Raw genomic sequence first — 27140 nt, 5'->3', positions numbered from 1 at the left:
CACTCATAGAGGACATGTTGCCCATCACTACTGCCACTCGCACCCATAGGGCTTATGTTGCCCATCACCCCTGCCACCCCCACTCATAGGGGACCTGTTGCCCATCACCCCTGCCATCACCACTCATTGGGGACCTGTTGCCCATCACTCCTGCCACCCCACCCCCTAGGGCTTATGTTGCCCATCAACCCTGCCACCCCCACTCATAGGGGACCTGTTGCCCATCACTACTGCCACCCCCAACCATAGGGCTTATGTTGCCCATCACCCCTGCCACCCCCACTCATAGGGGACCTGTTGCCCATCACCCATGCCACCCCCACTCATAAGGCTTATGTTGCCCATCACTACTGCCACCTCATACATAGGGCTAATGTTGCCCATTACCCCTGCCACCCCCACTCACAGGGCTTATGTTGCCCATCACCCCTGCCACCCCCACTCATAGGGGACCTGTTGCCCATCAGCCCTGCCACCCCCACTCATAGGGCTAATGTTGCCCATCACCCCTGCCACCCCCACTCATAGGGGACCTGTTGCCCATCACCCATGCCACCCCCACTCATAAGGCTTATGTTGCCCATCACTGCTGCCACCCCATACATAGGGCTTATGTTACCCATCACCCCTGCCATCCCCACTCATAGGGGACCTGTTGCCCATCACTACTGCCACTCCCACCCATAGGGCTTATGTTGGCCATCACCCCTGCCACCCCCACTCATAGGGGACCTGTTGCCCATCACCCCTGCCACCCCCACTCATAGGGGACCTGTTGCCCATCACTACTGCCACCCCACCCATAGGGCTTATTTTGCCCATCACCCCAGCCACCCCCACTCATAGAGGACCTGTTGCTCATCACTACTGCCACCCCCACCCATAGGGCTTATGTTGCCCATCACCCCTGCCACCCCCACTCATAGGGCTTATGTTGCCCATCACCCCTGCCACCCCCACTCATAGGGGACCCGTTGCTCAGCACTCCTGCCACCCCCACTCATAGGGCTCATGTTTCCCATCACTACCGCCACCCCCACTCATAGGGGACCTGTTGCCCAGCACTTCTGCCACCCCCACCCATAGGGCTTATGTTGTCCATCACTCCTGCCACCCCCACCCATAGGGCTTATGTTGCCCATCACTCCTGCCACCCCACCCCCTAGGGCTCATGTTGCCCATCAACCCTGCCACCCCCACTCATAGGGGACCTGTTGCCCATCACTACTGCCACCCCCAACCATAGGGCTTATGTTGCCCATCACCCCTGCCACCCCCACTCATAGGGGACCTGTTGCCCATCACCCATGCCACCCCCACTCATAAGGCTTATGTTGCCCATCACTACTGCCACCTCATACATAGGGCTAATGTTGCCCATCACCCCTGCCACCCCCACTCACAGGGCTTATGTTGCCCATCACCCCTGCCACCCCCACTCATAGGGGACCTGTTGCCCATCAGCCCTGCCACCCCCACTCATAGGGCTAATGTTGCCCATCACCCCTGCCACCCCCACTCATAGGGGACCTGTTGCCCATCACCCATGCCACCCCCACTCATAAGGCTTATGTTGCCCATCACTGCTGCCACCCCATACATAGGGCTTATGTTGCCCATCACCCCTGCCATCCCCACTCATAGGGGAGCTGTTGCCCATCACTACTGCCACTCCCACCCATAGGGCTTATGTTGGCCATCACCCCTGCCACCCCCACTCATAGGGGACCTGTTGCCCATCACCCCTGCCACCCCCACTCATAGGGGACCTGTTGCCCATCACTACTGCCACCCCACCCATAGGGCTTATTTTGCCCATCACCCCAGCCACCCCACTCAGGGGGACCTGTTGCCCAGCATTACTGCCACCCCCACCCATAAGGGACCTGTTGCCCAGCACTCCTGCCACCCCCACTCATAGGGCTTATGTTTCCCATCACTACTGCCACCCCCACCCATAGGGGACCTGTTGCCCATCACCCCTGCCACCCCCACTCATAGTGCTTATGTTGCCCATCACCCCTGCCACCCCCTCTCATAGGGCTTATTTTGCCCATCACCCCTGCCACCCCCACTCATAGGGAACCCGTTGCCCATCACCCCTGCCACCCCCACCCATAGGACTTATCTTGCCCATCACCCCTGCCACCCCCACTCATAGGAGACCTGTTGCCCATCACCACTGCCATCCCCACTCATAGGGAACCTGCTGCCCATCACTACTGCCACCCCCACCCATAGGGCTTATGTTGCCCATCACCCCTGCCACCCCCACTCATAGAGGACCTGTTGCTCATCACTACTGCCACCCCCACCCATAGGGCTTATGTTGCCCATCACCCCTGCCACCCCCACTCATAGGGCTTATGTTGCCCATCACCCCTGCCACCCCCACTCATAGGGGACCTGTTGCCCATCACCCATGCCACCCCCACTCATAAGACTTGTTATAAAGGCTAGCCTCAGGGAAGGTCAGAATAGGTACCTGACCACCCTGCGCCCCACCCTTCTGGGAGAAGTAGCCGAGCACTGGCCGGAGACCCCCTCTGGGCCGGGTCTCGTACCTAGGATCGTACACGCTGATTCAGCACCAGGCAACACAGAGACACCACACCGTAGATTCTGGAGTACGTATACTTTATCTAGGAATATCAGGATCTTTATGATCCGCAGAAGCGTATGTACAAGTAGAGCAAGGGCTCACAAAGTCTCGGTTGGGGTATGGGTAGCGGGACAGTCTTAGGATCTGGGTCAATGCGGGAGCGTATCCGGCGCACGGCTCTCAATTCTCGAGCCGGGGGATACGAGACGATCTTTGGGGCCCAGCCGGACCGGAATGTCCCTTGAGTGTGTCCAAAACTGCAGGGCTCGAGTCCGGGTGTCGGAGGTCGGACAATCTTCCGGGAGCCGCGAGTCACTCAGCAGGGCTCAGAGTTCTCTAGGGGGCAAGGTGAGCCGCGACCACGTCAGCAGGGCTCGGGTGTTTTAGGCAGAAGTCCGTCTCTGCCAGGGGAGGCCACGACGCTGTCTGCAGGGCTCACCGAGGTTCCGAGAGTTCTGTCGGGTTTTGGGAGGATGTTCTTCAGCCGCGACCACGTCAGCAGGGCTCCTTTCGTTCCAGGATTCAACTGCAGAGGGTCCCAGGGCGCCCCTTGTTATAGGTCGACTCCTCTTTGATGTCCGGAGTCCTCGCGGGCAGGGGTCTTGGCGCCTGGGGGCCGTTTGTTGGGGGTTCCTGCCACGCGGCCCTTTGATCCTTTCAAAGTGGGTTCGGGAGGGATCCCAGACACGCAGCAGGCGTGGAGCCAGCCCTCCGGGTGGCCAGAGGGGCGATCGAAACTATCTCTTGGGAGGAGGCCAGGTGTGAATGAAAACTACTCCTCCCTCTCCTGCTCACCAGGAGCTCTCTCTCCCCCCAGCGGGTATGGCGCGGCTAGGCCGGGGTTGCGCTTGGGTCGAGGGCGGCCATCTGGGGTGCTGGGCCGGGTCACTGGAGGCTGCGAGGCCGATGGAAGGGGAAGGGTGCCCGGTGTCGGGAAGATGGAGGGGAAGACGTGGGTAACCCCGGGTTCTGGGTCGGGTAGGCTACGTGAGTCAGGGTCGTGTGGGGTGTAGGGGTTCGTCTGGTGTCGCTACGGGTCTGAATGGGCCACGCCACGAGGCCGGGTCCAACAAGGCTTATGTTGCCCATCACTACTGCCACCCCCACACATAGGGCTTATGTTGCCCATCACCCCTGCCACCCCCACTCATAGGGGAACTGTTGCCCATCACTACTGCCACTCGCACCCATAGGGCTTATGTTGCCCATCACCCCTGCCACCCCCACTCATAGGGGACCTGTTGCCCATCACCCCTGCCACCACCACTCATTGGGGACCTGTTGCCCATCACTACTGCCACCCCACCCATAGGGCTTATTTTGCCCATCACCCCTGCCACCCCCACTAATGGGGACCTGTTGCCCTGCACTACTGCCACCCCCACTTATATGGCTCATGTTTCCCATCACTACCGCCACCCCCACTCATAGGGGACCTGTTGCCCAGCACTCCTGCCACCCCCACCCATAGGGCTTATGTTGCCCATTACTCCTGCCACCCCCACCCATAGGGCTTATGTTGCCCATCACTCCTGCCACCCCCACCCATATGGCGTATGTTGCCCATCAACCCTGCCACCCCCACTCATACGGGACCTGTTGCCCATCACTACTGCCACCCCCAACCATAGGGCTTATGTTGCCCATCACCCATGCCACCCCCACTCATAAGGCTTATGTTGCCCATCACTACTGCCACCCCATACATAGGGCTTCTGTTGCCCATCACCCCTGCCACCCCCACTCATAGGGGACCTGTTGCCCATCACTACTGCCACTTCCACCCATAGGGCTTATGTTGCCCATCACCCCTGCCACCCCCACTCAGAGGGGACCTGTTGCCCATCAACCCTGCCACCCCCACTCATAGGGGACCTGTTGCCCATCACTACTGCCACCCCACCCATAGGGCTTATTTTGCCCATCACCCCTGCCACCCCACTCATGGGGACCTGTTGCCAAGCATTACTGCCACCCCCACCCATAAGGGACCAGTTGCCCAGCACTCTTGCCACCCCCACTCATAGGGCTTATGTTTCCCATTACTACTGCCACCCCCACCCATAGGGGACCTGTTGCCCATCACGCCTGCCACCCCCACTCATAGTGCTTATGTTGCCCATCACCCCTGCCACCCCCACTCATAGGGCACCTGTTGCCCATCACCCCTGCCACCCCCACTCATAGGGGACCTGTTGCCCATCACCACTGCCACCCCCACCCATAGGACTTATCTTGCCCATCACCCCTGCCACCCCCACTCATAGGAGACCTGTTGCCCATCACCACTGCCATCCCCACTCATAGGGAACCTGCTGCCCATCACTACTGCCACCCCCACCCATAGGGCTTATGTTGCCCATCACCCCTGCCACCCCCACTCATAGAGGACCTGTTGCTCATCACTACTGCCACCCCCACCCATAGGGCTTATGTTGCCCATCACCCCTGCCACCCCCACTCATAGGGCTTATGTTGCCCATCACCCCTGCCACCCCCACTCATAGGGGACCTGTTGCCCATCACCCATGCCACCCCCACTCATAAGGCTTATGTTGCCCATCACTACTGCCACCCCCACATAGGGCTTATGTTGCCCATCACCCCTGCCACCCCCACTCATAGGGGACCTGTTGCCCATCACCCATGCCACCCCCACTCATAAGGCTTGTTATAAAGGCTAGCCTCAGGGAAGGTCAGAATAGGTACCTGACCACCCTGCGCCCCACCCTTCTGGGAGAAGTAACCGAGCACTGGCCGGAGACCCCCTCAGGGCCGGGTCTCGTACCTAGGATTGTACACGCTGATTCAGCACCAGGCAACACAGAGACACCACACCGTAGATTCTGGAGTACGTATACTTTATCTAGGAATATCAGGATCTTTATGATCCGCAGAAGCGTATGTACAAGTAGAGCAAGGGCTCACAAAGTCTCGGTTGGGGTATGGGTAGCGGGACTGTCTTAGGATCTGGGTCAATGCGGGAGCGTATCCGGCGCACGGCTCTCAATCCTCGAGCCGGGGGATACGAGACGATCTTTGGGGCCCAGCCGGACCGGAATGTCCCTTGAGTGTGTCCAAAACTGCAGGGCTCGAGTCCGAGTGTCGGAGGTCGGACAATCTTCCGGGAGCCGCGAGTCACTCAGCAGGGCTCAGAGTTCTCTAGGGGGCAAGGTGAGCCGCGACCACGTCAGCAGGGCTCGGTGTTTTAGGCAGAAGTCCGTCTCTGCCAGGGGGAGCCACGACGCTGTCTGCAGGGCTCACCGAGGTTCCAAGAGTTCTGTCGGGTTTTGGGAGGATGTTCTTCAGCCGCGACCACGTCAGCAGGGCTCCTTTCGTTCCAGGATTCAACTGCCGAGGGTCCCAGGGCGCCCCTTGTTATAGGTCGACTCCTCTTTGATGTCCGGAGTCCTCGCGGGCAGGGGTCTTGGCGCCTGGGGGCCGTTTGTTGGGGGTTCCTGCCACGCGGCCCTTTGATCCTTTCAAAGTGGGTTCGGGAGGGATCCCAGACACGCAGCAGGCGTGGAGCCAGCCCTCAGGGTGGCCGGAGAGGCGATCGAAACTATCTCTTGGGAGGAGGCCAGGTGTGAATGAAAACTACTCCTCCCTCTCCTGCTCACCAGGAGCTCTCTCTCCCCCCAGCCGGTATGGCGCGGCTAGGCCGGGGTTGCGCTTGGGTCGAGGGCGGCCATCTGGGGTGCTGAGCCGGGTCACTGGAGGCTGCGAGGCCGATGGAAGGGGAAGGGTGCCCGGTGTCGGGAAGATGGAGGGGAAGACGTGGGTAACCCCGGGTTCTGGGTCGGGTAGGCTACGTGAGTCAGGGTCGTGTGGGGTGTAGGGGTTCGTCTGGTGTCACTACGGGTATGAATGGGCCACGCCACGAGGCCGGGTCCAACAAGGCTTATGTTGCCCATCACTACTGCCACCCCTACCCATAGGGCTTATGTTGCCCATCAGCCCTGCCACCCCCACTCATAGAGGACCTGTTGCTCATCACTACTGCCACCCCCACCCATAGGGCTTATGTTGCCCATCACCTCTGCCACCCCCACTCATAGGGCTTATGTTGCCCATCACCCCTGCCACCCCCACTCATAGGGGACCTGTTGCCCATCACTCATGCCACCCCCACTCATAAGGCTTGTTATAAAGGCTAGCCTCAGGGAAGGTCAGAATAGGTACCTGACCACCCTGCGCCCCACCCTTCAGGGAGAAGTAACCGAGCACTGGCCGGAGACCCCCTCAGGGCCGGGTCTCGTACCTAGGATCGTACACGCTGATTCAGCACCAGGCAACACAGAGACACCACACCGTAGATTCTGGAGTACGTATACTTTATCTAGGAATATCAGGATCTTTATGATCCGCAGAAGCGTATGTACAAGTAGAGCAAGGGCTCACAAAGTCTCGGTTGGGGTATGGGTAGCGGGACAGTCTTAGGATCTGGGTCAATGCGGGAGCGTATCCGGCGCACGGCTCTCAATCCTCGAGCCGGGGGATACGAGACGATCTTTGGGGCCCAGCCGGACCGGAATGTCCCTTGAGTGTGTCCAAAACTGCAGGGCTCGAGTCCGGGTGTCGGAGGTCGGACAATCTTCCGGGAGCCGCGAGTCACTCAGCAGGGCTCAGAGTTCTCTAGGGGGCAAGGTGAGCCGCGACCACGTCAGCAGGGCTCGGGTGTTTTAGGCAGAAGTCCGTCTCTGCCAGGGGGAGCCACGACGCTGTCTGCAGGGATCACCAAGGTTCCAAGAGTTCTGTCGGGTTTTGGGAGGATGTTCTTCAGCCGCGACCACGTCAGCAGGGCTCCTTTCGTTCCAGGATTCAACTGCCGAGGGTCCCAGGGCGCCCCTTGTTATAGGTCGACTCCTCTTTGATGTCCGGAGTCCTCGCGGGCAGGGGTCTTGGCGCCTGGGGGCCGTTTGTTGGGGGTTCCTGCCACGCGGCCCTTTGATCCTTTCAAAGTGGGTTCGGGAGGGATCCCAGACACGCAGCAGGCGTGGAGCCAGCCCTCAGGGTGGCCGGAGGGGCGATCGAAACTATCTCTTGGGAGGAGGCCAGGTGTGAATGAAAACTACTCCTCCCTCTCCTGCTCACCAGGAGCTCTCTCTCCCCCCAGCCGGTATGGCGCGGCTAGGCCGGGGTTGCGCTTGGGTCGAGGGCGGCCATCTGGGGTGCTGGGCTGGGTCACTGGAGGCTGCGAGGCCGATGGAAGGGGAAGGGTGCCCGGTGCCGGAAGATAGAGGGGAAGACGTGGGTAACCCCGGGTTCTGGGTCGGGTAGGCTACGTGAGTCAGGGTCATGTGGGGTGTAGGGGTTCGTCTGGTGTCGCTACGGGTCTGAATGGGCCACGCCACGAGGCCGGGTCCAACAAGGCTTATGTTGCCCATCACTACTGCCACCCCCACACATAGGGCTTATGTTGCCCATCACCCCTGCCACCCCCACTCATAGGGGACCTGTTGCCCATCACTACTGCCACTCGCACCCATAGGGCTTATGTTGCTCATCACCCCTGCCACCCCCACTCATAGGGGACCTGTTGCCCATCACCCCTGCCACCACCACTCATTGGGGACCTGTTGCCCATCACTACTGCCACCCCACCCATAGGGCTTATTTTGCCCATCACCCCTGCCACCCCCACTAATGGGGACCTGTTGCCCTGCACTACTGCCACCCCCACTTATATGGCTCATGTTTCCCATCACTACCGCCACCCCCACTCATAGGGGACCTGTTGCCCAGCACTCCTGCCACCCCCACCCATAGGGCTTATGTTGCCCATTACTCCTGCCACCCCCACCCATAGGGCTTATGTTGCCCATCACTCCTGCCACCCCCACCCATATGGCGTATGTTGCCCATCAACCCTGCCACCCCCACTCATACGGGACCTGTTGCCCATCACTACTGCCACCCCCAACCATAGGGCTTATGTTGCCCATCACCCATGCCACCCCCACTCATAAGGCTTATGTTGCCCATCACTACTGCCACCCCATACATAGGGCTTCTGTTGCCCATCACCCCTGCCACCCCCACTCATAGGGGACCTGTTGCCCATCACTACTGCCACTCCCACCCATAGGGCTTATGTTGCCCATCACCCCTGCCACCCCCACTCATAGGGCTTATTTTGCCCATCACCCCTGCCACCCCCACTAATGGGGACCTGTTGCCCAGCACTACCGCCACCCCCACTCATAGGGGACCTGTTGCCCAGCACTCCTGCCACCCCCACTCATAGGGGACCTGTTGCCCATCACTACTGCCACCCCACCCATAGGGCTTATTTTGCCCATCACCCCTGCCACCCCACTCATGGGGACCTGTTGCCAAGCATTACTGCCACCCCCACCCATAAGGGACCAGTTGCCCAGCACTCTTGCCACCCCCACTCATAGGGCTTATGTTTCCCATTACTACTGCCACCCCCACCCATAGGGGACCTGTTGCCCATCACGCCTGCCACCCCCACTCATAGTGCTTATGTTGCCCATCACCCCTGCCACCCCCACTCATAGGGCACCTGTTGCCCATCACCCCTGCCACCCCCACTCATAGGGGACCTGTTGCCCATCACCACTGCCACCCCCACCCATAGGACTTATCTTGCCCATCACCCCTGCCACCCCCACTCATAGGAGACCTGTTGCCCATCACCACTGCCATCCCCACTCATAGGGAACCTGCTGCCCATCACTACTGCCACCCCCACCCATAGGGCTTATGTTGCCCATCACCCCTGCCACCCCCACTCATAGAGGACCTGTTGCTCATCACTACTGCCACCCCCACCCATAGGGCTTATGTTGCCCATCACCCCTGCCACCTCCACTCATAGGGCTTATGTTGCCCATCACCCCTGCCACCCCCACTCATAGGGGACCTGTTGCCCATCACCCATGCCACCCCCACTCATAAGGCTTATGTTGCCCATCACTACTGCCACCCCCACATAGGGCTTATGTTGCCAATCACCCCTGCCACCCCCACTCATAGGGGACCTGTTGCCCATCACTACTGCCACTCGCACCCATAGGGCTTATGTTGCCCATCACCCCTGCCACCCCCACTCATAGGGGACCTGTTGCCCATCACCCCTGCCACCACCACTCATTGGGGACCTGTTGCCCATCACTACTGCCACCCCACCCATAGGGCTTATTTTTCCCATCACCCCTGCCACCCCCACTAATGGGGACCTGTTGCCCAGCACTACTGCCACCCCCACCCATAGGGGACCTGTTGCCCGGCACTCCTGCCACCCCCACTCATAGGGCTTATGTTGCCCATCACTCCTGCCACCCCCAACTATAGGGCTTATGTTGCCCATCACCCATGCCACCCCCACTCATAAGGCTTATGTTGCCCATCACTACTGCCACCTCATACATAGGGCTTCTGTTGCCCATCACCCCTGCCACCCCCAATCATAGGGGACCTGTTGCCCATCACTACTGCCACTCCCACCCATAGGGCTTATGTTGCCCATCACCCCTGCCACCCCCACTCAGAGGGGACCTGTTGCCCATCAACCCTGCCACCCCCACTCATAGGGGACCTGTTGCCCATCACTACTGGCACCCCACCCATAGGGCTTATTTTGCCCATCAACCCTGCCACCCCACTCATGGGGACCTGTTGCCCAGCATTACTGCCACCCCCACCCATAAGGGACCTGTTGCCCAGCACTCCTGCCACCCCCACTCATAGGGCTTATGTTTCCCATTACTACTGCCACCCCCACCCATAGGGGACCTGTTGCCCATCACCCCTGCCACCCCCACTCATAGTGCTTATGTTGCCCATCACCCTTGCCACCCCCACTCATAGGGCACCTGTTGCCCATCACCCCTGCCACCCCCACTCATAGGGGACCTGTTGCCCATCACTACTGCCACCCCCACCCATAGGACTTATCTTGCCCATCACCCCTGCCACCCCCACTCATAGGAGACCTGTTGCCCATCACCACTGCCATGACCACTCATAGGGAACCTGCTGCCCATCACTACTGCCACCCCCACCCATAGGGCTTATGTTGCCCATCACCCCTGCCACCCCCACTCATAGAGGACCTGTTGCTCATCACTACTGCCACCCCCACCCATAGGGCTTATGTTGCCCATCACCCCTGCCACCCCCACTCATAGGGCTTATGTTGCCCATCACCCCTCCCACCCCCTCTCATAGGGGACCTGTTGCCCATCACCCATGCCACCCCCACTCATAAGGCTTATGTTGCCCATCACTACTGCCACCCCCACACATAGGGCTTATGTTGCCCATCACCCCTGCCACCCCCACTCATAGGGGACCTGTTGCCCATCACTACTGCCACTCGCACCCATAGGGCTTATGTTGCCCATCACCCCTGCCACCCCCACTCATAGGGGACCGGTTGCCCATCACCCCTGCCACCACCACTCATTGGGGACCTGTTGCCCATCACTACTGCCACCCCACCCATAGGGCTTATTTTGCCCATCACCCCTGCCACCCCCACTAATGGGGACCTGTTGCCCAGCACTACCGCCACCCCCACTCATAGGGGACCTGTTGCCCAGCACTCCTGCCACCCCCACCCATAGGGCTTATGTTGCCCATCACTCCTGCCACCCCCACCCATAGGGCTTATGTTGCCCATCACTCCTGCCACCCCCACCCATAGGGCTTATGTTGCCCATCAACCCTGCCACCCCCACTCATAGGGGACCTGTTGCCCATCACTACTGCCACCCCCAACCATAGGGCTTATGTTGCCCATCAACCCTGCCACCCCCTCTCATAGGGGGCCTGTTGCCCATCACCCCTGCCACCCCTACACATAGGGGACCTGTTGCCCATCACCCCTGCCACCCGTACTCATAGGGGACCTGTTGTCCAACACTCCTGCCACCCCCACTCATAGGGCTTATGTTGCCCATCACCCCTGCCACCCCCACTCACAGGGGACCTGTTGCCCAGCACCCCTGCCACCCCCACTCATAGGGCTAATGTTGCCCATCACCCCTGCCACCCCCACTCATAGGGCTTATGTTGCCCATCACCCCTGCCACCCCCACTCATAGGGGACCTGTTGCCTATCACCCGTGCCACCCCCACTCATAGGGCTAATGTTGCCCATCACCCCTGCCACCCCCACTCATAGGGCTTATGTTGCCCATCACCCCTGCCACCCCCACTCATAGGGGACCTGTTGCCCATCACCCCTGCCACTCCCACTGATAGGGCTAATGTTGCCCATCACCCCTGCCACCCCCACTCATAGGGCTTATGTTGCCCATCACCCCTGCCACCTCCACTCATAGGGGACCTGTTGCCCATCACCCCTGCCACCCCCACTCATAGGGCTTATGTTGCCCATCACCCCTGCCACCCCCACCCATAGGATGGGTGATGCGCCACACATCCATCATACTCCAACATTAGGTATGTCAGCAAAATACATCCCCCCTAACATCATGACAACATTGTGTAGTCTGTGACAAATTCCCACAACAGTGATTATGACTTCGAACATACAATGTAACTAACAGCACGTGTGACCAAAAAATTAGTGTGGCCTACACAAGGCAAGCATCACTATAGCACTGTGTCAATGTAAAAATAACACCCCCTCACTGTGTAGAACAAAAGTTAAGTGTGGGGTTCCAAACTGCAGCAAATGTCGAGCATTGTGGTGATGGGGTCTAAACCCTCCCTCATCACAGTGACCAAAAGGTAAGTGTCATCATGGTCTAAGCTGCAAATGCCAAACAGCATGTATGATTCCTGCTCCCAACACATGAAACACTTTTGGGGCAAACTAGTGGTTGTGTCCCGTACCCACAGAGATGTGGTGAGGCTAACAGTGCAGTGAAAACAGAACATACTCTCGGCCATGTGCAGACAAGCACCACACATGGGGACTGACAATGCATACAGTGTACAATGACACAAGAGCAGAAGTGACCATCACAAAGCATACACACATCTCGAAAATAGACACACCAATCAAAACAACCTGTGTAGACTGTGGGTGTCAGGTCACAAACTCCCATTCCATGCCAGCAATGGCACCTAACAACCAGGATGAATGTGGAGAATGATGTGATATGACTCACAGGGACAGCAGGGCAAATCACAGAAACAGCATCCAGACAATGGCCCACAACAGCAATACCAATGCACTGATGCAGATGCACAAACACAAACAGGCAACCTCACACTGCACATCTGACACAATGTGTGTGTGTGTGTGTCTCAGTATCCCCAGGCAACTACATAACACATGAGGGGAGCTGAACCACAGTGACACAGATGTGGACACCATGCCATACAAAAGTAAACCATCATTGGGCCCCTCTTAGTGGGCAATCAGGCATTGTGAGAAGAGAGGGAGCAAAACAGACACATGTGACACAAGCTGGAATGAATACAAACTAACACAGCAAGAGACTGTGATGACAAAGGTAGATGTCTTACAAACTGTGAAAATCAGACATGTGTCCTGTGCCACAAACGTACATCACATCTACACAAACACAAATCACTCAGCATGGCCAGTCATCCATGGACAAACGAGAGCTAGGGGCACATCCATGCAAACATTTACATCAGTCCACCCTCAACACCACACACTCTGAACTGCAACAATGTGCATCTGTGAAACCCACATGGACAGGTGAAATTGCACATGCACACATGACAAACACAGGAATGTTGGGAGGAACTAAGGTGCACAGACTCATCACACAAGGACAGTTCACAACCCTGGTGAATGACAGACATACTGCACAGTATGCGGTACCTGGCCATGATGTCAAAGCCCACGTAACCTTCAGAATACCTCCCACAGTCCCGGACAATGCAGAAGCCAAGGAGAACCACAAGGCACACATGCTGACACCTGCAAACATTGCAGCCCTGAACCCGACAAGTGGGAGCAGTGACACACACATACACATGTCTCAATCACGGAAAGGTATCACCTAGGGACAACTACATGATATTGCGAACTAACATGTGCCTTGGGGACCCCTGACTGTGTCCCATCTGCATCTGACAATATCACCACAACTCAGAACTGAAAAATGCCAATGATGAAACACCAATTAACAGTAGTGTGTCATGCACCCACACATCTGGTAGCCCATGGCATAGTTGTGGGATGAACACAGTACCACTCAGCAAGCATAAACAACAGGAACATATCAAGGGAACACTGCCTGTGTATGAAAAGGGATGTGGACACACACACACACATGCTCACACAACACACACCATAGGCCCAGGCTATGTCACGGAACAACACATCCGTGACATAGCCTGAGGGGACCCAACTCCTGGGGAAGCCCAGCTGTGCCAAACATAGTCACAGCACGTCTCACTCATGTCAGCAGAACACTTGGTCAGTCAGCCATCAGTTACCACACAATGAAGGCTCTGGTCACAACAGCCTTGGTACGTGAGTCTCCCCTAAGTCATCTGCACATACTCAACACATATGTACAGCAAGTTGCACAGAAAACCCAGGTGCTCCTATACCAATGATGCCCACACCTGTAGGTCCAGTGGAGATGCACCCAAAGTCAGTGAAATAGACAAATTGGACAATGGGAAGCACATGTGCATGGGTGCAAGCCACAGATGTGACCATGCAAATTAAATGTTCACAGAGATGTCCACAAATTGTTGATCATGACACACCTAGTTAGATGCAAAGGATGACAGGGATACCGACCAGAATAGGATACATGTCTCATGGACCACATGGAGTACCTCACATCAACACCTCAGTATTCAACATTGGAAACCAAGCATTACAGGTGCAAGGGCATGCTAAACATAATCAGCCTAATGTACAGCTAAATCAAGTTCACAAGGATAAAGAAAAAAGCTTTATTCAGCATATGAAAATGTAAACGTCCGTTAAAACAAAAGGCCAATGGCCAGTCCATTATCAAATTACAAGAAGTGAACGTGAGTGACAACTGTCACACGTTGCTTGCCTGCACTGGTAAGGACAGGGGACATCACCTCAGAGATGCATACATGAGGGAAGGCCAGGCACCGCAGGGACAGGATCAGGGCGCAGCAGAAGGAGGCAGTGAAGGGGTGGTGGATGCAGGAGAGTCACTTGCAATGCAGTGGAGCTGACTGAAGTGGAGGGTGCAGTCACAACTGTGGGGCACAAGTCAGATGGGGTGAGTGCCGGCACAACTTCAGTGGGCAGGTCAGATGGAGTGGATTGGGTCCACACTGCAGTGCCCAAGTCAGACGGGGTGGTCATGGACTCCACTGCAGTGCCTAAATCCATGTGAGCGGAATGGGGTGCAGGTGAGGTCGGCAGGACATAGGGGGGGACACGGTCCCCACATCAATGGCACTAACCGTCTGACCGGGTGTGGAGGAGCAAGTGGTAGGGGGAGGGCCTCAGCATTTTGGGGATGGTGTATATGTGGGCGGGGGAACCCGGGGTAGGGTGTGGCGGGGGAACCTCTGGAATGGTGGCCTGGGGGATGGAGGATGGAGACTTTGCCTTGGAGCTGCGTGGCGGCGGTGGGGTCTTGCTCCGGGTGTGAGGGGTACTCCCCTCTGTGTGTGGTGAATTCCTCTTCCCCTTGTAATCTGGATCTGCTGGGTCGGTGGGGAAGAGACCAAGGTCATAGAGGAAGAGCTTCTGTGGAGATGGGGATGCAGGTGAGGCAAGGGAAGGGGGCTGGGAGGGACAGGTTTCGGAGGACTGTGGAGTGGTTGTGGATGACTGTGTGTGTGTCTGCAAACCAGCCCCTGTGAGGGTGGTATCAGTCCCATGCACTTGCTTGTGTGCACATCTAGCCCTTCGTTTGGGTGTTTGTGTGCTGCCTGTGTCTGTGGCTTTGTGAGAATATGCAGGTGTGTGTGTGCTTGGGACAGGTAGGCTGCTAGGAATCGTGGGTGGTGCTGGGGTAGGAGGGAGACTGTTGGAGGAGGGACACTGCTGCCGTCAGGGAGGAGGCCACGGACTGATTGGTCCTCTGTAGGGCAGACATGCCCGATGAAATGCCGTCCATGAACGACACCAGTTGCATCAACAGAGTGGTGTGTGCATGGAGGACACTCAGCATCGATGTCTGCCCTACATGGATCTGTCTATGTAAGTCTACAGACTCCTCACTCAGGGCAGCAGGGGACACAGGTGCAGGGGGTGTGGTGCCTGCCACAAAGGAGACATGCTCCCGAACACGGGAGCCTCTACGAACCTCTGGGATGGGAGCCGATGGGAGGGTGGTGATGGTGGTGGTGGGGTCGGTGGCGGGGACAGCCTCACTAGGTGGGGTTTGGTGGCTGCTGACACCCGCCTCCACAAGGGAGTCATCCTCAGAGCTACTGTGGCCCTCAGCTGGGGGGGATGGTGCTGACGACTCCTCGGTGTGGCTCCATTCGCCCTACGTGCCACTGGGTCCCCCCGACTCCTCTCAGTCAGTCAGTCAAAGAACTTTATTCGGTTACTAAAAACCATAAAAGCAGTACAAAATACATAAAGCAAGGTTTAAAAATTCAATAAAACCGATTAAAAAGTGATTGCAAATCCTAAATAAAAGAAACGTATCAGAGATATAAGGAGTACCATCTTTGCAAAATGTCAGGTTTGGTGATTGATCTTTGTGGCCAGACTGATTTTCTTTTGTCTAGTGGCTGCTACCAAAAAACACGCTACGCCATATGTGACCGGTACCGAGTTCAACATCTGTAAATATAATAGAGCCGGCCGTACCTGCGCAAAATTTAAGTCTTTCAGGATGGGGAAAAGAAATTTTTTACGGGCCACCAAATAATGTTCACAAAGCATCACTAGGTGCAGAGTATCCTGTGTAGAGAAAAAATCGCAGGTGCAGGGTGGGGAATCTTCTGGGATGCCCCACTTTGTATACGAGCCAAGCACAAGGTGTATCAGGTTGAACCTGAACCTTATGAGTAGAAAACGATGATATGGTTTAGTAACATATTTTAAATAAGGTTCCATGGCCAAAGACGACGAAAGTTGGTAAAGTGATCTTACCATTGGTTTACAAAGCTCAACCGTTTCCCTCTCAGCTTCCAACATATTTCGAAAGTGCTGCTTGACCCACCTTACATCTTCTTTTTTAAGGTTCTGTGGAAAAGAGTACATATCCGGGCGTCCTAGCCTAGCGCATGCCGCTCTAACATACGCTAGCCACGGTATGCTGTCTGCTTTGTCCAGAGACATGCAATCTTTGAGAATGCAGTGGTTCAATGTAATCGCCTCATTTGTCCAAGTTTTAATCCAACATAACAGTGGGGACATTTTTAAGAGATCAGTGACATAACCCAAGCCTGTTTCGTTATGTATTGAATATGTGGGGGATGATTTCGGGAGTGATAACAAGGCTCGTATAAAATTGTTTTCTACGATTTGAATGCCTGGGGCTGAAACGTAGCCCCATATATCTGCCCCATATGATGCAATTGCCACACATTTGGCTCTATAAATACGAGTCATGGCTTCCATGGGTCTCGAACCCAATCTTTTAGCAAAATGCATAAGAGCTGTGGTAGATCTGCTTACACCATTCTCCTTTAACTTTAATTGGGCACCCCAAGTTCCTTTCTCATCAAAAGTGACTCCTAAGTAACAAAAAAAGGGTACCCTCGAGATTGGAGAGTTGTTACAGCTAAAGGCCCTAATCTTCATGTTTTTCCTCCGTGAGCCTGTAACCATAACATGGGATTTAGTAGTGTTGATCTTTAGGTCCAAGGCTTCCATGAAACCACCAAAATGATCTAATAATCTTTGCAGGCCCATACCAGTCCGAGCTACAAGAACGACATTGTCCGCGTAAAGCAATACCGGAATAGGTAGCCCCCCCATATACGGTATGTCCAAGGTAGCTGAATTCAGAGATTTCCCCAAGGAATTAATATATAGTGTAAAGAGGAGAGGGGCCAGAATGCAGCCTTGTCTGACCCCTCTTCCTGACCTAAACTTCGCCGTGCATCTTCCTTCCCTTGTGACCCTGACCGAGGCGGACAGATTTTGGTGGAGGTCGTGCAAAAAATTAACCAAGGTGCTATCCAAACCCAAGTCTCGCAAAATAATCCAAAGTTTTGAGCGATTTACCAAGTCGAAAGCAGAAGATAAGTCCATAAATCCCAAATAAAGAAGCCCACCCTTCGCCACAGTGTATTTACTAATAATAAGGTGAAGGTTTAAACATTGGTCCATGGTCCCTCTATGTGCTCTGAAACCGTACTGTAGATCCGATAGGGTCCCGCTCTCCACTAGCCAATCCCCCATTCTTTGCAGAATAACTCTGCCCAGAATCTTAACGGCAAAGTCCAACAGGGAGATTGGTCTATAGCAGGCAGGGTCCCCCCTATTCCCTTTCTTGAAAATAGGCACGATAATAGAGGTAGACCAGGAGGAAGGAAAACCAGCTGCAGGTATCGCATTAAACATATTGGTTAGTATTTTTGACCAAAATTGCGGATACTGGATGTAGAGATCTGCGGGGACCCCATCCGGACCCGGGGCCTTGTGTTTACTTGTATCTTTAATCGCGCTCTCAACCTCAGTGATGTTAAACTTCAGGTGAGGTGTAGCATGGGTACTGACTGGTGGCGTTAATGCTGTGGATTCATAAATCTGTTTAAAGTGGCCTAGCCATCTTCCAACTTCAATCACGCAGTCCATATCCGTTTTCCCATCCTCGGAGAAAAAAGGCTGGTTCACCAAGGCCCAAAACTTTTTGCTATCTCTCAGTACATCAATGGATAGTAAACTATCCCAAGCTTCCTCCTTAATTTGGTTTTTGCGATTAGTAACTGCAATTTTGTATTCCTTCCTTAGATTAGTCACTAAGGGCCTATCTCTGGGTTTATGTTTTAATGCTTTCAACAAGGCACTGTGTTTTAGCGAACAATCCTTGTTAAACCATTTAAAAATCTTCTTGTTCCTTAGAGCGCATGGCCTTAACTCCAAGTTCTTAGAGATCCTTGTACATATTTCCTCATACGCTGCCATAACATCAGAGCCCAAGGCAGTTGGATCTAGGCACACTGCCAGATTAGCCTCTGCCTCTTGGGCTAGTGTTTGGAAGAATTGCTCAGGGACAATCATCCCCCACTTAAGACGCCTTCCCTGGTCCTTAGTTGTCAAATCATTTGGAACTGCCACACTTGTCAATCTATTGATCCGGAAGCAGTCTAGGTCCAGCACTAGGAGGACAGGGTAATGATCACTGAAACTAGCAGTAACAACCCTATACTCACGTGCCTTTAACAGGACCCCGGATGATACAAAAATATAGTCTATGACAGTGTTGGCGTCTCTCCCTATAAATGTTGGAGGTCTGGGTTCATTTTTGCCCTGCTCAATTTCAAATAGATTTAAGTTTGCAAGAAGAGTCTCGAGGCACTCACCCTCGTTTGTGTGTTCAAAATGGGGGATGCCCTCGGTCGGTAAGCCCCCATATCTATCATTAAAACAGTCTCCCTCGCAGGGATGAATATTAAAATCACCCAGGATTACCATCTCTGGGACGGAATTGCAATCTTGTCTATAGACTGACAGGAAATCTAACAAGGAGGTCAAATGCTCATTCGCATAAGAAACCTCCTTGGAATTATAAAAATTAATGAGCAAAAAAACTTTGGTGTCGGATAAAATCCACTCCACTACTAACGTGTTCGTGGGTGCGAAATCTAATTTTTTAAAAACGCCCGCTAAGTTCAAAGAACATAGTGTGAGTAAGCCACCCTTTGCTCTCCCTCTCGCTCCTGGGACTGCTGGGGTTGAAAAACTACAGAAACCATCCAAGGAGAAACTTCTAGTGGTATCCCATGTTTCTTGGATTGCCAAGACGTCATATTGTTTTACAAACCCTTGCCATATGGGGTCTAAAGCCTTTACATTTAAACCTGCCACATTGCAATATGATGAATCTGCATTAGAAGGGGTAAGCGCACCCCAGCGATTACCCTCCGCTGGGTCTGTATCAGGAGTATAAGAAAGGTTTAGTTTAATCGAGTCCTCCATAGCAACAGCCTTACTTGGTTGGGTAGGAATAATCTGTAGACTCCGACCAAATTCCGAGCTCTGTGTTTGTCAGTCAACCCAATCTGTGGTTGACAGACATTCAAAACGATTGGCTATTGGAAAGTGCAAGGGGTTATCTAGACCATTTGTGAACTGTTGGTAATGATAGGGTTGGCTGTAATGTGAACCAACAAAAGGGCCGCCTTGACGCGGTCTACCTCTTCTACTCCTTACCTGGTTCCATCCCGCATTCCAGCCCTCCTCCCACGCATGGGGTTGTATCTCCCAGGGGGGACTGGATCTTTGTCTAAATTTACTGTCATGGGGTCCTTTTAGCCAACTCCATCGATTGTCAGCTTGATTTTGTGGGAGATAGAAATAAGACAGAGGTCTAGCAACCACCGTACTCGTCTGGAATCTAGGGGATCCACTACTACAAATGAACTCTACAACCTCAGTATTCTCGAAAGTGACCACTACACAGTCCCCTTGTAGGTTTTTTCTATTGCCTCCCACCCACGGAGCTCTCTCAATCATTAAAATGTTGCACGGTATGTTTGGCGGGAGAGGATAATTTTTAGATAGCCAATAACATACTTTATTTTTAAGAGCCTGATACGATTCAACTTCTGGCGAGGAGATTTCAGTGACGCCAGTGAGAATAACCACGTAAGGGCAGGCATCAGGGGGAAGATGGATGTTTCTACGGGCCATGCCCTTGGCTCTGTCGGGTGCATCAAAATTTAGAGGCTGTGATAAGCGATCACTTAATGTAGCCTGAGCGGTTGAATTGCGCTTGGTTGTTGTCGGAGATTGATCTTTTTTCTGAGTTTGGTCAATTCTAGGGGCTTTTATAGTAATGCCATCCTGGTTTATAGCGTTACTGGAATTCTTGGGGGTCATTTTTGTAGTCTCCAGCGATTTGTTAACAACCACCGAAGGCTTATTGACCTTTTTAGCTGGAATAGTAACCTGGGCAGTTCTATTATTCAAGGTGAAACTAGGGGCACTTATGTCCTTGTGTATGTTTTTTAGGACAGTTTCCAAACAGCGTAATCTAGCCTCTAAGGGTTCCAGCAGTACTTTTAACATATTAAAAATAGTGGTATTACTCATACTTGAACCATAGCCCTCCTGTAATGGAGATTTTACTGAGTTGCCCGCATCCCCGGTCAACTCCAGGATTTCCTCCAGGCTATGATCGATAATAGTATCGTCAGGGAGGCTCAGGGGTAGGCCACTCTTAATAACATGCGATCCCTCTGTGGAACTGGGTAAAGCTACTGGCAATTTATCCATGTTAGGGGGGTTAGGGGGAATTCGAACCTTCTTTCCTTTATGAATAGATGGTTTATTGGTTTTTCGAATTTGCTTAGGAATAGCCCCTTCTATCCGCCCCCTTTCTTTAGTAACGGATATATTGTTAGAGGTATTTGACTCACTTTGTTGCACTCCACATTCTGATAGGAAAAGGTTAGGAGAAGCCTCCAGATCCTGTAAGGTGTTTAAAGCGTCAAGATCCCCAGCCTCTCCAGTGCTATGTACTAGGACCTGTGTATCTGTCCGAGCATCAGTGCTGGGTGTCTGTGCCTGTGCTATAAGGCCCAAGGAGGATCGTTTGGCCATGGCCAGGTCTTGGGACACTCTCCTATCCATTAATGTTATACCCTCGTCAATTAGCGCATGAGTGCGGGTGATAAAATCATCCAAGGTTCCAGTAAGTTTTTTAGCTCCTACAGCGGCCATACTTCTGGTTTCGCGACAGTTCATGGCCTATAATCCTATCAATAAAAGTGCAGGGGAGATATGTATCACCGACTAGGGTTTATGGCCCAGTCCAGCCTCTTCTGGCCTCTGAGGGCCACAGAGGGCCCGCCCTTTGCCCGGGCTTCGCTCGGCGTCCCGCTCGCGTCCCGCTGAGCGGAAGAACGCTGTTCTTAAAGGAGGCGTTGCGGCCGGGGGCGTGTCTTGCTGGGGGCGCGGCCGTGCACACCTGTGCAGCGCAGGGACTCCTGGTCTAGAGAGTCCCTGCAGCACGCGCCCTCTGGTACCTCCCGCAGTTATTCCATCCTCGTTCCAGGCGCTCTCCGGCACCCCTGCAGCCTCGACCCCACACCAAATGCCGCGCAGCGGCACCCGTGAAGCAGGTGCTGCAAGATGTTGAATGGCGATAAGGCGGTCAATCCCTCCAGGGACACGGGGAGGCCACAGGCGGATCGGCGTTCTCCCAACTCACCCAGTCGGCAAGTGGCGGCGTCCAGGTAAGGTTTTCTGTGATTAAGGGTCCCACAGCACTTGGGGAGTGTTCACAATTTAAAGTTTGGTCGGCCGGGGGCGTGTCTTGCTGGGGGCGCGGCCGTGCACACCTGTGCAGCGCAGGGACTCCTGGTCTAGAGAGTCCCTGCAGCACGCGCCCTCTGGTACCTCCCGCAGTTATTCCGTCCTCGTTCCAGGCGCTCTCCGGCACCCCTGCAGCCTCGACCCCACACCAAATGCCGCGCAGCAGCACCCGCGAAGCGGGTGCTGCAAGATGTTGAATGGCGATAAGGCGGTCAATCCCTCCAGGGACACGGGGAGGCCACAGGCGGATCGGCGTTCTCCCAACTCACCCAGTCGGCAAGTGGCGGCGTCCAGGTAAGGTTTTCTGTGATTAAGGGTCCCACAGCACTTGGGGAGTGTTCACAATTTAAAGTTTGGTCGGCCGGGGGCGTGTCTTGCTGGGGGCGCGGCCGTGCACACCTGTGCAGCGCAGGGACTCCTGGTCTAGAGAGTCCCTGCAGCACGCGCCCTCTGGTACCTCCCGCAGTTATTCCGTCCTCGTTCCAGGCGCTCTCCGGCACCCCTGCAGCCTCGACCCCACACCAAATGCCGCGCAGCGGCACCCGCGAAGCGGGTGCTGCAAGATGTTGAATGGCGATAAGGCGGTCAATCCCTCCAGGGACACGGGGAGGCCACAGGCGGATCGGCGTTCTCCCAACTCACCCAGTCGGCAAGTGGCGGCGTCCAGGTAAGGTTTTCTGTGATTAAGGGTCCCTCTCCTTCTGACCCTGTCAGGCTCTGTGGCTCCTCCTGGTCCGTGGAGCTGTCCCCTCCTGTGGCCGTGGATGGATCTGGATAGGAGTTGGAAAAAAGAGAACAACATCAGTCACCTGCACTGACTGCACACACCACAGTGAGTACATCACATCACAGGGCAAGCCCTGGCATCATCAGCTGAACACTTCTCAAAGTGCCAACACTGTTTAGAATAGGCCAATTGCCATTCTCAACATCAACCATGGCACACATATCCCTCCTTGACTTGCACCCATATGTCTGTTGCATGTTGGATGCTAACACCCCAATGTGCCAACATGCACCACCCACACATTAGTTGTACATGCAAGTGAACATGTAGGAGTATGTCACTATACACACAGCACATCTCTTGCAACTGACTCAGTACATGTGTCAGGATGAAGGGATGGGCAGAGACTCATTTCACATGCTTGTGATGCATGCCAGCAACATACACTATGATATTCTCATGTCCTGATAGTCAATGCCATAATGGGGTGCATGGTGCACACTTGAACACAATGCAGGATCACTCATAGCAAGTTAAATGCCATGGCACTGACATGCCTGGAAAGTCAGTCAACACTGTCTCCTGTCACAGGGGCAGGGCATCCAGACAACAACAGTATGCACTGTGTCACAATCATAGCTCAGAGGTAAAGCTAACTCTGCAGATGACAAGTGCACTTGCCCACCCCCTGCAAACAACATATCCCTGACCCAGAAGACCCCACATCATGCAAATCAGACATATGAGTCTCTGCAAACACAACTCCCTGTACATTAGCACATCACAGTCTGCCATGCATGTAACCCAGCTGCCTGAAGTACACAGTTGCATACACCATTGTGCGCTGTCAGATAATCACACACCTATATGTCACACAGGTCTTGTCTCTCACAGTCACATCTCAGATGTCATGCTGACCCTCTAAATCATGGACACCCCAGTTGTACGTAACAGGAAGCCACACCATAATGACACAGAGGCAGACACCTGAAGGCACATGTCACTAAGCACAACCTGTAAATTGATACACAGGAGTGGGATTACAGAGTGTTTCTAAATGCCCTTGAGGAGGCATGACTGCCCAGGTCTACGTGAAACAGTGTTTGGCCCTGGACAGTAGTCAGGTGGCTAAGCAAGTGTGACACACTTGATATACATACTCCTGAGGTCCACAAATTGAAGTCCCCTGCTGCATGGTTTTGTTTGAAATACCCCAGCTATATGTGGCGAGTCAGACCAGCATTTGGAACACATATCAAGGGCACACACAGATCACATGTCAGATCCCAGGCATTGGGTAAACAATTGAACCACCCATGAAACACACAACAGAGTCACGGGAACAGATGCTGTCCGGTAGCTGAAGCATAGCTGACTGCAGGGACACAGTGCCCTAGTGACACAAGCAAGAGACTGTAGGGGCCACACCTGTGGAACAGATGAGGAGGGTGCATCACACAATTGAGGGACCTGAGTATTGGACTACAAGACCTACGTAATGTGGAAGTGTGACCTGGCCAAAAGACTGCAATTAGCATGTCAGACATAGTACACAGATTAGGCATGGATTTACCACGTTCTTGCTGCTGTCTGGCCTTCAGCTGCCTATCCAGGTCCGGGAAGACCACTGCCAGGATCCGGAGCATGTGGGGGGTCAGGGTCCGGTGGCCGCCCCTCCTGCGTGGAGGTGACAGCTTCAGCTGAACTCTAGCGATCCTCCGGGTCCAGCCCCGAAGGTCCTGCCACCTCTTCTGGCAGTTGCGGATTCGGCGCTTGTAGACCCCCACCGAACGAACTGCCTGGGTGATGGTCAGCCATATCTCCTGCTTCTGGTGGGCATCAACCTGTGAGGATGACAAAGTTAAAAGTCCATTGACACACATGCCCCATATTTGTGATGCACATATTTGGATATACATGTCATCATCACAAAGGAAAATGAGTTACACAGGTAGTGCAACCATGGGAAAGGACAAATAACCTGCATGTCTGACATGTTAGCAATGCCTGGGAAGTTTAAGCTTGCACTAATGCACTTTAGCAGCAGAACACCTGTTCATTACATGTACCTACCCACTTTGGGGGATGAAAGTAGTCAGTGAGAATGCTTGCCACTGGTGTACACACTGCTAGTACTGCTAGTCAGACAACATGCACAATTAGGAAGGCAGTGGACTGCACACTCACCTGCTCCCCTGGTTTCCCATACAGCTTGCTGTACTGTGGAAGGAGCCCGTCCAGCAGGGCCTGGTTCAACTCCTCAGTGAACGCTGGGGCCCTCTCCAGAGTACGTGCCATAGTAGGAGCCAGAGGAAGCAGAGACAGCAGCAGTGGTAGCAGGGATGTGGTCCAGGAGCATGTAGTGCAGGCAAGTGAGCTCCCTGGGGGGCAGCCAGCCTTATATCTGTGCTGCAGAGGCAGAATCTGTGCCATGTGTCCCAAGTGATAGGTCCAACACGGTTGCATTCTATGAATCTGGCCAATCCTTGGAAATGTAAGACTCGTACACGCCTTCCGCATAGTTCAAATCTTCACCTTGATAAAACCCTAGTAATTGCAACATTGTTGTAGGCATCCAACTGAATTTCCAGCGCACACCTCGTACAAATTTTGAATCCGCATCCGTCTCCATGACAGTCCAGAGCCAATGGGTGTGCCCGGCTCGGTCAACTGACTGTACAACGCGTATTTTGAAAATACACATGTATAAGATTCAATGGCCAAGGCGTACGCCTTTCTCGGACCATGCTTGCCCGACGCGCATGCATGATAGTCACCCACGTCGGGCCTCTTTGCAGTCAATGGCAAAGCGTATGCACGGCTCGGTCATAAACCGTGCAATGCGTACGCATTGTCACCCGCGTCGAACCTCATTGCAGTCAATGGCAAAGCGTACGCACGGCTCGGTCATGAACCGTGCAATGCGTACGCATTGTCATCCACGTCGGACCTCATTGCAGTCAATGGCAAAGCGTACGCACGGCTCGGTCATGAACCGTGCAATGCGTACGCATTGTCACCCGCGTCGGACCTCATTGCAGTCAATAGCAAAGCGTACGCACAGCTCGGTCATGAACCGTGCACTGCGTATGCATTGTCACCCACATCGGACCTCATTGGTGTGACTATTCGACGGATTCAACACACAATTACTTGCCAGGGACACCTGTGCACACCTACCACACTACAGCATTGGCCACACAGTGTCCCATGGCATGTAAGGCTGCATTCCCTGTGTGTTGGGGGGGCAACATTTGGTTTGTTGTGTGGCACTTTTGTTCAGCCACTCCCAGGCTGTGCACGTGTACATGGGGGCAGAATCCTTTGTGTGTTGTGCACATTACCACTGTGATGTGCAAATGTACAGTAATGGGCATGAGTCACGGACACAGTTGCAGGTTGGATATGTTTAGGACATGTCACATACACCCTGAGTCCTGGGGGTGATGACATGTACGTCACAGTGAGACCTGTAGCCACAATTCAGATGTGCACCCACAGTCTGTGTGCATGTTGTGTCTCAGATGTGTCTGATCAAATGTGCCTAATGGGAGACAGTCTCCACATCCATGTGGTAAATGCATCAACCTTGATGGTGTGTGTGTGTCTAAGAGACATACATGTAGGGCCTGCAGGGACAACAGTGGCCACTACCTGTGGGACTCACACTTACCTTGTGGTATGTACGTGATATGCCATGTCAGTGTCGATGTGGCAATACAGGGACCCTGGGTATCTGCATGGCAAAGATCTGTGATGCCTGGGATACATCAGGCCTCACTTGTCACTGCAGTACATAGGTCGGGTGACACAGCCAGATGATTGGCCATTGCACTAGATGGGACTTATGTGGAATTGAGATGTGAGGTGATGGTCATGTAGGTGACATATGTGTCCATGCCCAACAGCACACACCTCAGTACATTGTGTAATGTCATGATGTATCATGTGATATTGAGCCTGGTCATGGCCACATGGGTGGATGAACCGACAATCTTCCTTTGTTCATCTCTGTTCTGCAGGGCACCAGCTGTCCATCGACCATTCCCAGACCTTGAAACCATGCAGGAACGCGATTGCATCCGACGGTACCTCTTCACCAGGCCACTGATTGAGGAGTTGGCGGAGCAGTTGGCGCCACATCTGCTACCTGGCCGGACATACCCTACAGCACTGACCCCAGAGGTGAAGGTGATGGCAGCCCTGTACTTCTTTGCTACTGGTACCTTCCAGTACACTGTGGCTACAGCAGGTGGTATGTCGCAAACTATGTTTAGTCGTGTGCTACGCGATGTCTTGGAGGGGATGTTGCATTTCCTTGACCTGTACATCAAGTTCCCTAGCCCAGCTGCTCTCCCTGAAATAAAGGATGCCTTTTATACACTGGGGAGTATGCCGAACGTCATCGGATCTATCGATGGGACACATGTGGCCCTAATACCACC

At 54.1% G+C, this 27140-nt stretch overlaps 1 protein-coding gene across 1 annotated transcript in view; it reads left to right on the top strand.

Moving 5' to 3' along the window:
* The window catches only part of LOC146805179 (SH2 domain-containing protein 1B-like), a 286048-nt gene that overhangs the window by 166896 nt on the left and 92012 nt on the right, over positions 1-27140 (top strand). The window lies entirely within an intron of this gene.

This window comes from Triturus cristatus, chromosome 8 (genome assembly GCF_964204655.1).
Source record: "Triturus cristatus chromosome 8, aTriCri1.1, whole genome shotgun sequence".
Taxonomy (NCBI): Eukaryota; Metazoa; Chordata; class Amphibia; order Caudata; family Salamandridae; genus Triturus; species Triturus cristatus.
Note: the sequence above shows the minus strand (reverse complement) of the source record. Positions and strands in the feature narration are given on the sequence as shown.